A 12,434-nucleotide genomic window follows, 5' to 3' on the forward strand; every position below is an offset into this window, starting at 1 on the left:
ATGGAAGGTATATTATTCACACTATTTCCAAAAATCGTCTTGACATTGTATATTTAAAAAGTGTCAAAAAAGGAATTAAAACTCCATTTTTTTTAAATTTGGGGAATATTTTTAGAACTATATAGCAATTACTATTATTGCAAGTGGCTTTATCTATTATATTTCGCAATCCGTTTTATAATATTGCTTAATTTTAATATCATGTTTAACAAGTACTATGCAGAATACTTATGATTTAAACTAAGATTAGCAGAATTATCACTGTTTAACTATTATCATTATATCATACTATTTGTCGCTTATAACGACTAGTGCTATTTTATGGTGCATTGCTTATAACATTATTGTCTGTTATACGTTTATCTTATTTTCTGATGCAATTGATGCAATTATAACTGCTGTCAAGGTATAAGTTTTTAATTTTCCTTTTATTCTTTCTCTGTATTCTATTTTTATAAATATCTTTAAAAATAATAAAAAAAGGATTCTTCTCGTTCTTCTCATTCCTTTCTAAACGTAGGAAATGGTAGCCTCATCCATCAACATTTCTGCAAAATGTTCCAAATCTTGTAGCAGATCTCAAATAAAGCAAGTCAAAGATTAAAAAAGGAAGGTGGACTCTATGGGATTATACCCCATTGAAGTTCCTCCCCTCCCCAAACGCCACCCTCTTCAGGCCCCAACCCCAAAATTTCCAGGCATTTCCCAGTGTGGAGCTGGCAACCCTAAGCATATCTCTAGCAAAGCGTAAGCCTCAGTAACTAGGCTTGCCAACTCTGGGTTGGGAAGCCCTGGAAATCTGGGTTCTGGGGACAGCAGGTCTTGGACAGGGGAGGGACTTCAACTGGGTATAATGTAGGCTTGCCAACTGCCTTGTGGGCAATTGGCAAGCCTACATTATACCCAGTTGGGCAATTGGCAAGCCTACATTATACCCAGTTGGGCAATTGGCAAGCCTACATTATACCCAATTGGGCAATTGGCAAGCCTACATTATACCCAGTTGGGCAATTGGCAAGCCTACATTATACCCAATTGGGCAATTGGCAAGCCTACATTATACCCAGTTGGGCAATTGGCAAGCCTACATTATACCCGCTAAAAGCCCGCCAATCCACTGGTCTGCCTCCAACCCTCAGTTGGTCTGTAGTGGTTGTAGTGTTGTAGTGGTGTTGTAGTGGTTAAGAGTGGTGGTTTGGAGTGGAAGGAAAGGTGACTGTAAGCCACTTTGATTCTTTTTTAAGTGGTAGAGAAAGTCAGCATATAAAAACCAACTTTTCTTCTTCAAAATAGGGCCAGGTAGAGGGGGAGGCATGCGATGCATGTGTGGCCCATGCGACGCTCTGACATCACTTCCAGGCTTACCCAGAAGCGACCCGGACACTCTAGCAATCTCCAACAAAACTCTACGGAAACTGTATGGAAACCCAGAAGTGATGTCAGCGCACTGCACACACACCCCACAGCCACACCCCCACAAAGCTTCCACCGGTGGAACAGAGGGGCCTGGCAACCCTAATTTAATTCCATAGTTTAATGCCATCTAAAGCAGCCGTTTCCCCCCCAGGGGAACTGTTCTCTGTAACTCCACAAGATCTACATTCTCCCCCCCGACCCGGGGATGTTGGCAACCACTGATACCTGAACAAAAACCTAATGCTATTTCTGACCACACTGTGCCTTAGGGTTGCCAACCTCCAGGTAGCAGCTGGAGATCTCCTGCTAATATAAGTGATCTCCAGCCGATAGAGATCAGTTCCCCTGGAGAAAATGGCAGCTTTGTCAACTGGACGCTATGGCATTGAAGTATCTCCCCAAACCCCGGCCACCTCAGGTTCTGCCCCAAAACCTCCCGCCGGTGGCCAAGAGGGACCTGGCAACCCTACTGTGCTTTTTATGCCTACATAGATGCCAGCATTCCTTCCACACCATTTTCCCAACCTGAAACAGTCCTGGGGGATGCTCTGTGTATCCTGCTAGGGAAAGCCCCCGCCCACACAAGCCCCAGTCACATTGGGCATCACGTGAGCACAAACGGAGAGGAACCATCTGTTCATGTATGATTGTTACACAGGACACAGCAGAGGACCACGGATGATACCCGTGCATCTGCACTGTCTGTCAGTACGGTTGTTGTAGTAAAATGGATAGTAAAGAGTTAACTGGATCCTGATTATGGGTTGGAGTAAAACTCCAGCCTCTGGGCTGTTCTCTTTTCTTGCTTTCAGTTTCTGTGTAAGTTTGATTTTTGTTACAATGAAGAAGTTGTGTTACATTTTGCAATTCCACATGAGCACATAGATTTACTTCATTACTGCAGTGAGATCACAAAAGTTGCCCTCTCTGGGTTGGGAAAGACCTGGAGATTTTTGGGGTGGAGCCTGAGGGTGGGGTTTGAGGAAGGGAGAGGAGGAACTTCAATGGGGTATAATACCACGAAGCTTTCAATTGGGTATAATACCTTCCAAAGCGGCCCTTTTTCTAGGTGAACTGATCTCTATTGCCTGGTGATCAGTTGTAACCCCAAGAGATCTCCAGTCACCACCTGGAGGTTGGAAACCCTAGTCTAAAGAGGCCTCCGTTCCTCATTCTCACTGGGAATCTCAGCCACCTACTTGCCAGGGTTGCCAGCTCCAGGTTGGGAAACACCTGGAGATTTGGGGGGGGTGGAGCCTGAGGAGGGCAGGGTTTGGAGAGGGAAGGGACTTCAATGCCATAGAGTCCAATTGCCAAAGGAGCCATTTTCTCCAGGTGAGCTGATCTCTGTCGCCTGGAGATCAGCTGTAATAGCGGGAGATCTCCAACCACCACCTAGAGGTTGGCAACCCTACTACTTGCCCATACTGAAGCGGGATGGAGGGAAGGAAAGGTGATGGCTCGCCTGGGGGTTGTACAATCAGATGGGCTGTACATCTACAGGCCAAGCCAGCCCGTGCCTGCATTCCTCCAAACAAATTATTTATTTCCTTGCAGTGTTTCCTTGCCTCTCCAGAATTGGCTCAAGCCTGCTGACTCACAAAGAAATAAAAGGATAACCGTGCAGCCTCACAACATTGAGTGAATTTGAAGAGCTGAAAACATGGAAGGGGAGCAGAGCCACGTGCCGGGATGCCATGCCATTTGGATAGAAGTCTGCACAGAAGACTGTGTAGAGGTGGGTGTGTATGCAAACTTCTCCCCGCACAATCAAGCACCGTTTTCAAAGGATCCACAGAAAACGCCCAACAAAGGTGGAGTCATATTTGCATAGACCCTACCTATGCAGATGTGGACTGATCTTTTCAAATCGTTTTTACAGTCTGCTTGTAGCCTAAGGACTGTCCTGCAAGACTCTTGTAAAGCTCTGTTATGCTCTCGGATGAGTTCTGTTTTTAATGCCAGTTTTTAAATTGCTAATGCCTTTTACGATCTATGCTTTTATCGCGTTTTACTTTGTGAGATGCCTCAAGCAGGGTCTCTGGAGAGGCGGCGTTGAAACTTTCTACCTAAATAAATAATAAATAACGTGTAAAGGAGCAGAGTCTGCAAGTACAATCCACCACCCCTCACTAGGGTTGCCAACCTCCAGGAAATCTCCTGCTATTACAGCTGATCTCCAGGCAACAGAGATCAGGTCACCTGGGGAAAATGGCCACTTTGGAAGGTGTTCTCTATGGCATTATACCCCATTGAAGTCCCTCTCCTCCCCAAATCCCACCCTCCTCAGACTCCACCCCCAAAATCTCCAGTAGGGTTGCCAGGTCCCTCTGCCACGGGCGGGAGGTTTTGGGGGCAGAGCCTGAGGAGGATGGGGTTCAGGGAGGGGAAGGACTTCAATGCCATAGAGTCCAATTGCCAAAGCGGCCATTTTCTCCAGGTGAACTGATATCTATCAGCTGGAGATCAGTTGTAATAGCAGGAGATCTCCAGCTAGTACCTGGAGGATAACCATAATCTCCAGGTATTTCCCAACCCAGAGCTGGCAACCCTACCCCCCTACCCCCCCCCACACACACACACACATTCAAATCCCTTGCAAACCTAGGGGATTTCTAAAATGAGGGAATCGCATACTAAGGAAAGCACCGAAATTAGGCAAAATTGTGACAAGAATTCCCTTAGGCCTTTTATGCAGGGACGTTTCCTTGCGGTCACCCCCACCAACTGTTTCGGGGCTTCCTTTTGATTATGCATCCCTTTTCCGCCTGTCAGAGGTCACCTCGCTCTACCCGCGTGTTTTGCCCGTGTTTTCTAGATACTGTTTGGAAAACACGGGCAAAACGTGCAGGGAGAGCGAGACGACCTCTGACAGATGGGAAAGCCATGCATAATCAAAAGGAAGCCCTGAAGCAGTCGGCGGGGTGACTGCGGGGAAACAAACCTGCATAAAAGGCCATCGAGTCAAAATGTCTGTGGATAGCTTAATCTTGTGAAATTCTTAGCTAGACAAAAATGCCCTTTGTTGACCATACAAGTTTGAGGAGTTGTTTGTGAAAACAGGGGAGTGGACCCCAAGGCAGCTCTCCGCACTGGCTTGTATTGCTCTTTCACATCCAGCTAGGATGTTTTGAAAAGCGCCTGTATTTACTCTAGAGGAAAACTCCCCTGAAAGTAGGACGACCCACTTAAAAACATTACACACACACACACAAATTATTACAGGACAAAACTGTAACTTGTAAGAAGACACCCTCTTTTTTATGGCATACCTGGGCAAAAAAAAGCCGGTTTTGCATTTCAGGAAAATACTGTGTACTTGTCTCCCCTAAGACTGGACAGTGTAAATTGCGCTAGTGCTCGTAAGAGCGGTGACCTATTTGGCTAATCATTTGCAAGTGCTAGAATTCCTTTGCTGAGCTACTTGTTCTCTTGACTGCATTTGCCTTCATGGTTAGAACCAAGGATAATTGCCTGCTCTTGGACAACTCTGGAAGGACATTTGCAATAGTTCCCTGAGGACAAGGTATGCTGGTATTGAGAGATCAACTACCCTGATCTATTTGGCTCTAAGTGGACTTTGGGCCGTGATAGATTGTGCCCCAATAAAGCTGTCCGTTTTTAAGGTGCCACAAGGCTCTTAGTAGTTTTGGCTGCAACCCTCCAACAGGGCTGCCCCTCTGGAATTTATCCTTGCTTATTTCCGTTCAGAAATGTACACAACAATTGCAAATTTCCTCTTTAAGAAGGTTGGTGGTTCTTCACCTGGAGATGATGAGCTGCTAGACTTCCAACTTCTTCTAGCTCTTACTTACTCTAATAAACACTGGGCTTTCCTTCCAATTATAGAGTGCTTGCATTCACGTTCGCCCCTTGTCTGTCTCGGTTGTTCCTTGGAGTTCTGCATGAGTTTTCCGTCCATTAGGGAGGACCTCGCTGCCAGTCCTCACAAATCCCGGGACTTCCCATTCCTCTGTTAACCTGATTCTTACATCTCCCCTGAACTCAGCCCATTTGAAATCCCCATGCATAAGGCAAAGCACGGGACAGACAAGCTTGGTTTCTCTCACAACCAATTACAAAGCAACGTGTAAAGAGGTGGGAATTCAAATGCTTCCTGCTTCCTCTGAGCTCTTTCTGAGGAAGGCTTTGTAAAACCAAGCTCGGATTTCTCTCCCCACCCCCTTTCAGGTCGCTCCGTTTTTGTTCTTAAAATACTTTTTAATGCAGCAATTGGGTTGGGGGGGGGATTTCTCTCACAATAAGCTCTACAAAGTAATATTGTCGAAGGCTTTCACGGTCAGAGTTCATTGGTTCTTGTAGGTTATCCGGGCTGTGTAACCGTGGTCTTGGAATTTTCTTTCCTGACGTTTCGCCAGCAACTGTGGCAGGCATCTTCAGAGTAGTAGTCCTGCTATTGTTGAATGTTGTCTTTGTCTGGAGGCTTGGCTTCCTGCCCTGAAAAACCTCCAGACAAAGACAACATTCAACAATAGCCATACAGATTAGCTTTGGATTACACACATTAACAGATCACTTCAGGATACAATGGTTCCATATTAACATACCATACCCTCATTAGCACATTATCTTGATACTTACAGGACAATACTTTTGCAGGACAATACTCAGCTCAAACCCAACCCCTTTCTGACTATATATTACTCTTCCTACACCCTTGACACTGAGAGACACTGTCCTTCAGTGTTACTACTCTGAAGATGCCTGCCACAGTTGCTGGCGAAACGTCAGGAAAGAAAATTCCAAGACCACGGTTACACAGCCCGGATAACCTACAAGAACCAATCTACAAAGTAAGCCAAACACAAAGCAGCATTTAAAGGGGTGGGGACTTGATTTGAGCTTGGAGACTGCTGGTGCATAGATTCCCAACAAGAAAGTGTGGGTCCAGCGAGCAACAAACCTCAGGTAAAACTCCCATGCATAAACAACCATAGTATGACTAGAATTGTCAGGTCCCCCCAGCCACTGGTGGGGGCGAACGAGGGGTAAGGTTGGGAGATCCAGTTTGGGAAACTCTTGAAGATTTGGGGATGTGCCCTGAGAGGAGAGCGACCTCCGTGATGTAAAATGCCATAGAGGCCACCCTCCAATGCATCCATTTTTCTCCAGGGGAAACAATCTCTGTAGTCTGGTGATGAGAAGTAATTTCGGGAGCTCCCCAGGCTCCACCTGGCATCCCTAGATATGACCCAGCCACTGTGCGGTGCTGCCTCCTCTTTCCATATCTCTTTCACGGGTGGATGAAAGCATATTTTAGGTACCCTTTGGTACTTTTTCCTGCAGTAGGCATTTGGGCACCCGCTAACTCTGAACCCGATGGAGATTTAGCATTGTTCTGCTAAATTTAGCATTCTTCTGCTAAATGGGAGGCTTCAGTTTGAATGTTTAAATCTGTTCCTGGATCTTCCTGGGAGCCGATGTGGTGTAGTAGTTACGAGTGGTGGACTCTGATCTGGTAAAACGGGTTGGTTTCCCCATTCCTACACATGGAGCCAACTGGGTGACCTTGGGCTAGTCACAGTTCTCGCCAAACTCTCTCAGGCCCACCTACCTGTCTGTTGTGGGGAGAGGAAGGGAAGGAGATTGTAAGATGGTTTGAGAACATCAGCATATAAAATCCAACTTCTTCTTCTTCTTTCCAGATCCTGTCCTTCTTGGGTGCCAGAGGTCCTCCTGATCTCCAAAGCTACCCAGCCCCTTCCTCATTGCTTCTCCCCATCATCAGGTAGCTAGAAACATTCTGACTGTGAAGATGACATGACTAATAGCCATGGAGAGGCCTATCCTGTACAAAGACCAGGTCTAGACATTTGCACTTGCCTTGGAAATCAGCACCCCTGTGGAGAACTTTGCAGCCCTAGCCTTCGTGGGGCAATTTCCCCCACAGTCCTATGGCAAATGCTTGCAGGGGAGCTTGCAGAACGGCATGCAGCGACTTGTTCCATAAACTATAGCAACAGTAGGAGTGGGAAACTTGCCACGTGGATGCTGAGCGACAGCCCAAAATTGGGCCCCGGCCTATTTGTCACATAACAGCGCAGCAATTAATTTAACACCCACAGTCGTGAGCACCAGCGAATGAAGAAACCATTGTGTTTTGGTTCTTGCTTCTGGTAAGCATTGATCTGAAGCAGGCAGCAGCTGCTTCTTGAACGGGGGGAGCTCGAACTCTCGCAAGCATCTTGAAAATGTTTGCTGGCCATGGGCCAGACTGACGGAACCTGTCAAATCTGATCAGGACATGAAAATTATGCGGCACTATAGAACCTCCTCTCTTTCCAGAATTATTACACGTGGCTACCCCTTCTACAGCCAAGAGGTTACATCTGGCTTGTATGACAATATTGCAGGCCAGCAATCTTGGCACAAATGCGATCAGCAGCATTGCATGTGAATAGGGTTGCTAACCTCCAGGTGGCACCTTGAGATCTCCAGCTATTACAATTGTTCTCCAGACAACCATGATTAGTTCCCCTTGCGAAAATGGCTGCTTTGGAGGGTAGGTTCTTTGGCATTATACCCTGCTGAAGTCCCTCCCCACCCCAAAACCCACCCTCCCTAGGCTCCACCCCCAAAATATCCAGGTATTTCCAACCCAGAGCTGGCAACCCTATATGTTCAAGGAGAGAGATAACAACCGATCAATAGAAGTACCCGGCTACAATAACCACTAGACCGTTGCTAAGATATTACCAGTTTCTTTTATCTGTTTCATTTATTGTCTGCATTTCTTGTTGAGACTCGAGGCGGATTACAGAGTTATAAAAAAGGTGCAACATAGAAAAATATAATGCCTACAATGAACTATGAAATAAAACTGAATTACACAATTAAAAAACAATGAAGTAAAAGCAGTGCAGTAAATGCCACGAGCTGCATTTTGCCAGATACTCTTATAGAAAAAGACTCTGAATTGTGTCCATCTTTGATATCGGCATCCTGTAGATTGAAGAAGAGTTGGTCTTTATATGCCTTTATATGGTCTTTATATTCTCAGCCACTTAAGGAAGAATCAAACCGGTTTACAATCACATTCCCTCCCCGCAACAGACACCCTGTGAAGTAGGTGGGGCTGAGAGAGCTCTAAGAGAGCTGTGACTAGCCCAAGGTCACCCAGCTGGGTTCATGTGTAGGAGTGGGGAAACCAACCCAGTACACCAGATTAGCATCCGCCGCTCATGTGGAGGAGTGGGGAATCAAACCCAGTTCTCCAGATGAGAGTCCACCTTTCCACACCACCGCTCTTAACCACTACACCACACTGATTGGAAGCAATACTGTGCCATGGTGATGTTCCCTGAGCACCTGAACAGGCAATCCTGACTTGGGGGCCTTGGCAGCCAAAACTGTTCTCCATACTTGGTTAACCACAAGTCTAATAGTTTGCGTATTGATACATTTCAGACTTCGATACTAGGGGATTTGCCCTCGTTTTGTTTCCTGGCTGCCATGTTAATACTGAAAAATGCAATTAAGGTCTCTTTCCCAGTGTTGTAGTGCTGAAGGTCACAAATCACCGAAGCTGGATGGTGCCGCAACACACTCCGTAGCCCTGACCCGAGCGCTCTGCTGCTCGACAGGCAACCTTCTGGTTATTAGCAGCATCTCTCCAGGGGCTCAGGTCGTGGTCTTTCACATCACTTAGTACCTGATGTTTCTCTAACTGGAGATGCCAGAGATTGAACCTGGGACCTTCTTCATGCAAAGCAGATGCTCTACCACTGAGTCAAGGCCTCTTCCCTGTATTCATATTTGGTATTTAGGGCTGCTTTCAAGGAGTGGCTAAGAGTGTGAACTCTTGTGGGCCAAATCTTGCCTCTTTTCATGAATTTAGAAGCTGGCCTTAGGCAAGCCATCTTCTCTCAGCCTCCTTTGTAATACAGCGACAAAAATCATATATCTAAATCGGAACTGCCCTGACCTAGATAGCTCATGATAGCCTGATTTTGTCAGATCTCAGAAGCTAAGCAGGGTCGGCCCTGGTTAGTACTTGGATGGGAGACCACCAAAGAAGTCCAGGGTTGCTATGCAAAATCAGGCAATGGCAAACCACCCCTGAACGCCTCTTGCCTTGAAAACCCTACAGGGTCGCCATAAGTCAGCTGTGACTTGACATTAAAAAAAAAAAAATCAGAACTGGGCCATAAGCGGTGCATTAATAGATCTGCAAAATGAAGCTAGAGACAGATAGGGAGGATTTCTCTGCAAAGTGGCACTTGGAGGCCAAAAGAGCCCTGTCTGAGCTAGGGTTGCCAGGCCAAGTGGCAGGAGGGTTGCACACAGGGACATGGGGGCATGATGTTGGGTTCATCTCTACATCACTTTCGGGAAAAACCTGGAAGTTGCATAGGGTAGCTCTAGGGGTTGCCAGAAACTCGATGGTAAAACCCAGCCTGATAGCCACCATGGATCTGGCCTGGTGCTGGAAGCCGTCATAAGCTCAGAGCCAGTATGGTGTAGTGGTTAAGAGCGGTGGACTCTAATCTGGAGAATCGAGCTGGTTTCCCCACTCCTACATATAAAGCATGCTGGGTGACCTTGGGCCAGTCATGGTTCTCTCCGAACTCTCTCAGCCCCACAGGGTGGGGAGAGGAAGGGAGACTCCTTAAAGGTAGAGAAAATCGGGGTATAAAAACCAACTCTTCTTTTGTTTCAGCCACATGTTTCCTAGGGAGAGGCTGCCAGGGGAGTGAAGGAAGGAAATCTGAAGGCAGGGAGTCAGATAAAGGTAGTTTGGCTGGTGGGAAGGAGAGAAGGAAAGAAAAAGGGTAGAGGCTTGGGGGGGGGTAGAGAAAGTTGAAATAGTGGAGGAGGGGCTACAGGGGAAAATAAGATTTCCTGCCAAAGTCCTTGTAGGTCCCCTGCTTGGAATAACTTCATTTACAAGGGCATTTCAAGGATTTCTCAGTGTATGTTGGAACACTTTGAACATTTTAAAAAGTGCTACAAAGGGCTATTCTTGGTGGTGGTGATTATGAAGATGATTTTGCTCGACTTGTGGCGTGTCTTGTATTTTTGTGTGGTTCCTTTTTGTGGTGATTATGAGGATGATTTTGCTCGACTTGTGGCGTGTCTTGTATTTTTGTGTGGTTCCTTTTTGTGCTGATGGCTCACGGATGACGCAACAGACAGATCTGTATCCTGGATCCAGTAATGAGCTGGTTGGGTCTGCCTCCATCCTGGTTGCCAGCTTGCCCTAGAGTAATCCACGAGCCACGACACATTCCCTGCACACCCCTCTGCTTTGATTCATCCCTTCTTTTGAGCCTCTGAGTTGGAGCGCCCTCCCCATGATGAAAAGGCTTTTACTGTTGAAAAAAAGATGGCACCGCAGAGTCTTTGAGTTTATCCAGGTTTGAAACGGAGGCATGATTCAGCCACATAAAATGGTGCAAGATCCGGAGACGGTGGACAGAGAATTTCCCCCCTCATTTCCATCCCATTATAACATTACCCAGTGAAGCTGATGAGCAGAAGTCAGACACAAGGAAGGGGGTTACCGCACTTTGTATTCCCAGCGATGTATTAAGAGTTTGAAAATGTTATAAAAAACATCGCTTTAAAAGGGTTTTTGGATACCATGGCTTATAAATGGTTGGAAAAACGTCTTCACAGCTAAAGGGGCCAAACAAAGTGCGAACAGTATTTTTTATAACGTTTTCAAACTCTTAATACATCAGTGGGAATACATAGAAAGTGCGAACAGTATTTTTTATAACGTTTTCAAACTCTTAATACGTCGGTTCTTGTAGGTTATCCGGGCTGTGTGACTGTGGTCTTGGTATTTTCTTTCCCACATTTCTTCCAGGAAAGAAAATACCAAGACCACTGTCACACAGCCCGGATAACCTACAAGAACCAATGAACTCTGACCGTGAAAGCCTTCGACAATATTCTTAATACATCACTGGGAATACAAGTGCGGTAACCCCGAAGTCTCTCTCCGCGCAATGCAGAATCGGCTGGCCAGGCAGTGGGATTGGTTTCGATTGGTTTAAATGGGGATTAGACAAAATCCTGGACAACAGACCTGTCAATGGCTATTGACTATGATCATGAAATGGACCTCCCATTTTATATAGGCAGCAAGTGGTTCCCTTAGCACCATAGGCTGACTTTCCAAGATGGCCAGTAGTAGCAGCAGCAGCAGTAGTAGTAGTAGTAGTAGTAGTAGTAGTAGTAGTAGTAGAAGAAGAAGAAGAAGAAGAAGAGTTGGTTTTTATATACTGATTTTATGTACCTTTTTAAGGAGAATCGAACTGGCTCACAATCTCCTACCTTTCCTCTACCCACAACAGACACCCTGTGAGGTAGGTGGGGCTGAGAGAGCTCTAAGAGAGCTGTGGCTAGCCTGAGGTCGCTCAGCAGGCTTCATATGGAGGAGCAGGGAAACCAACCCGGTTCTCCAGACTACAGTCCACTGCTCTTAACCACTACACCACGCTGGCCGGTCACCTTCTGAGGCTAACAAGCAGGGGTATGTATGTTTAGCTCCCACTCCGAGGAGCTACTTTCCGGACGCAGAGCTCTACCAACCACACACAGAGACTTTAACAGCCTAGGGAGGGCTGGGCTTCACTTCCCTGTGCCTGCTGTGCTCCATTTTCATGAAAAAAGACAGCTTTACCCGTGAACTGACAGGCTTGGATCGAAGCAGGTTCTGCCCTGCAGAGAGCTGATCTTTCTCTCTTCTCGCCCTGCTGCTGCGGACTGAGAACTGGAGAACGGAGCTGTCTGAACTGGCAACACGTGATTTCCATACAGGAGTGCAGGCAGAGAAGCGTCTGGGTCTTTGACCGCCCCCCCCTCCCCTCCCGGCAGCGTGGCAGCCCTTCCCACCTTGCAGAGTAGATGAGCAAAGCCTTGCTTGTCCCCGGCCTTCCTCTTGCCGTTGCTACATACAAAGTGTCTGACCCATTCTGCTCTCAGCCAGGCACAGCCCCAGCAACACGGAGGCATCTTTGAGCAGCTGCGCCAGCAGGTGCTGAGGGGCA

This window comes from Euleptes europaea, chromosome 17 (assembly GCF_029931775.1).
Source record: "Euleptes europaea isolate rEulEur1 chromosome 17, rEulEur1.hap1, whole genome shotgun sequence".
In the NCBI taxonomy this organism is placed as follows: Eukaryota; Metazoa; Chordata; class Lepidosauria; order Squamata; family Sphaerodactylidae; genus Euleptes; species Euleptes europaea.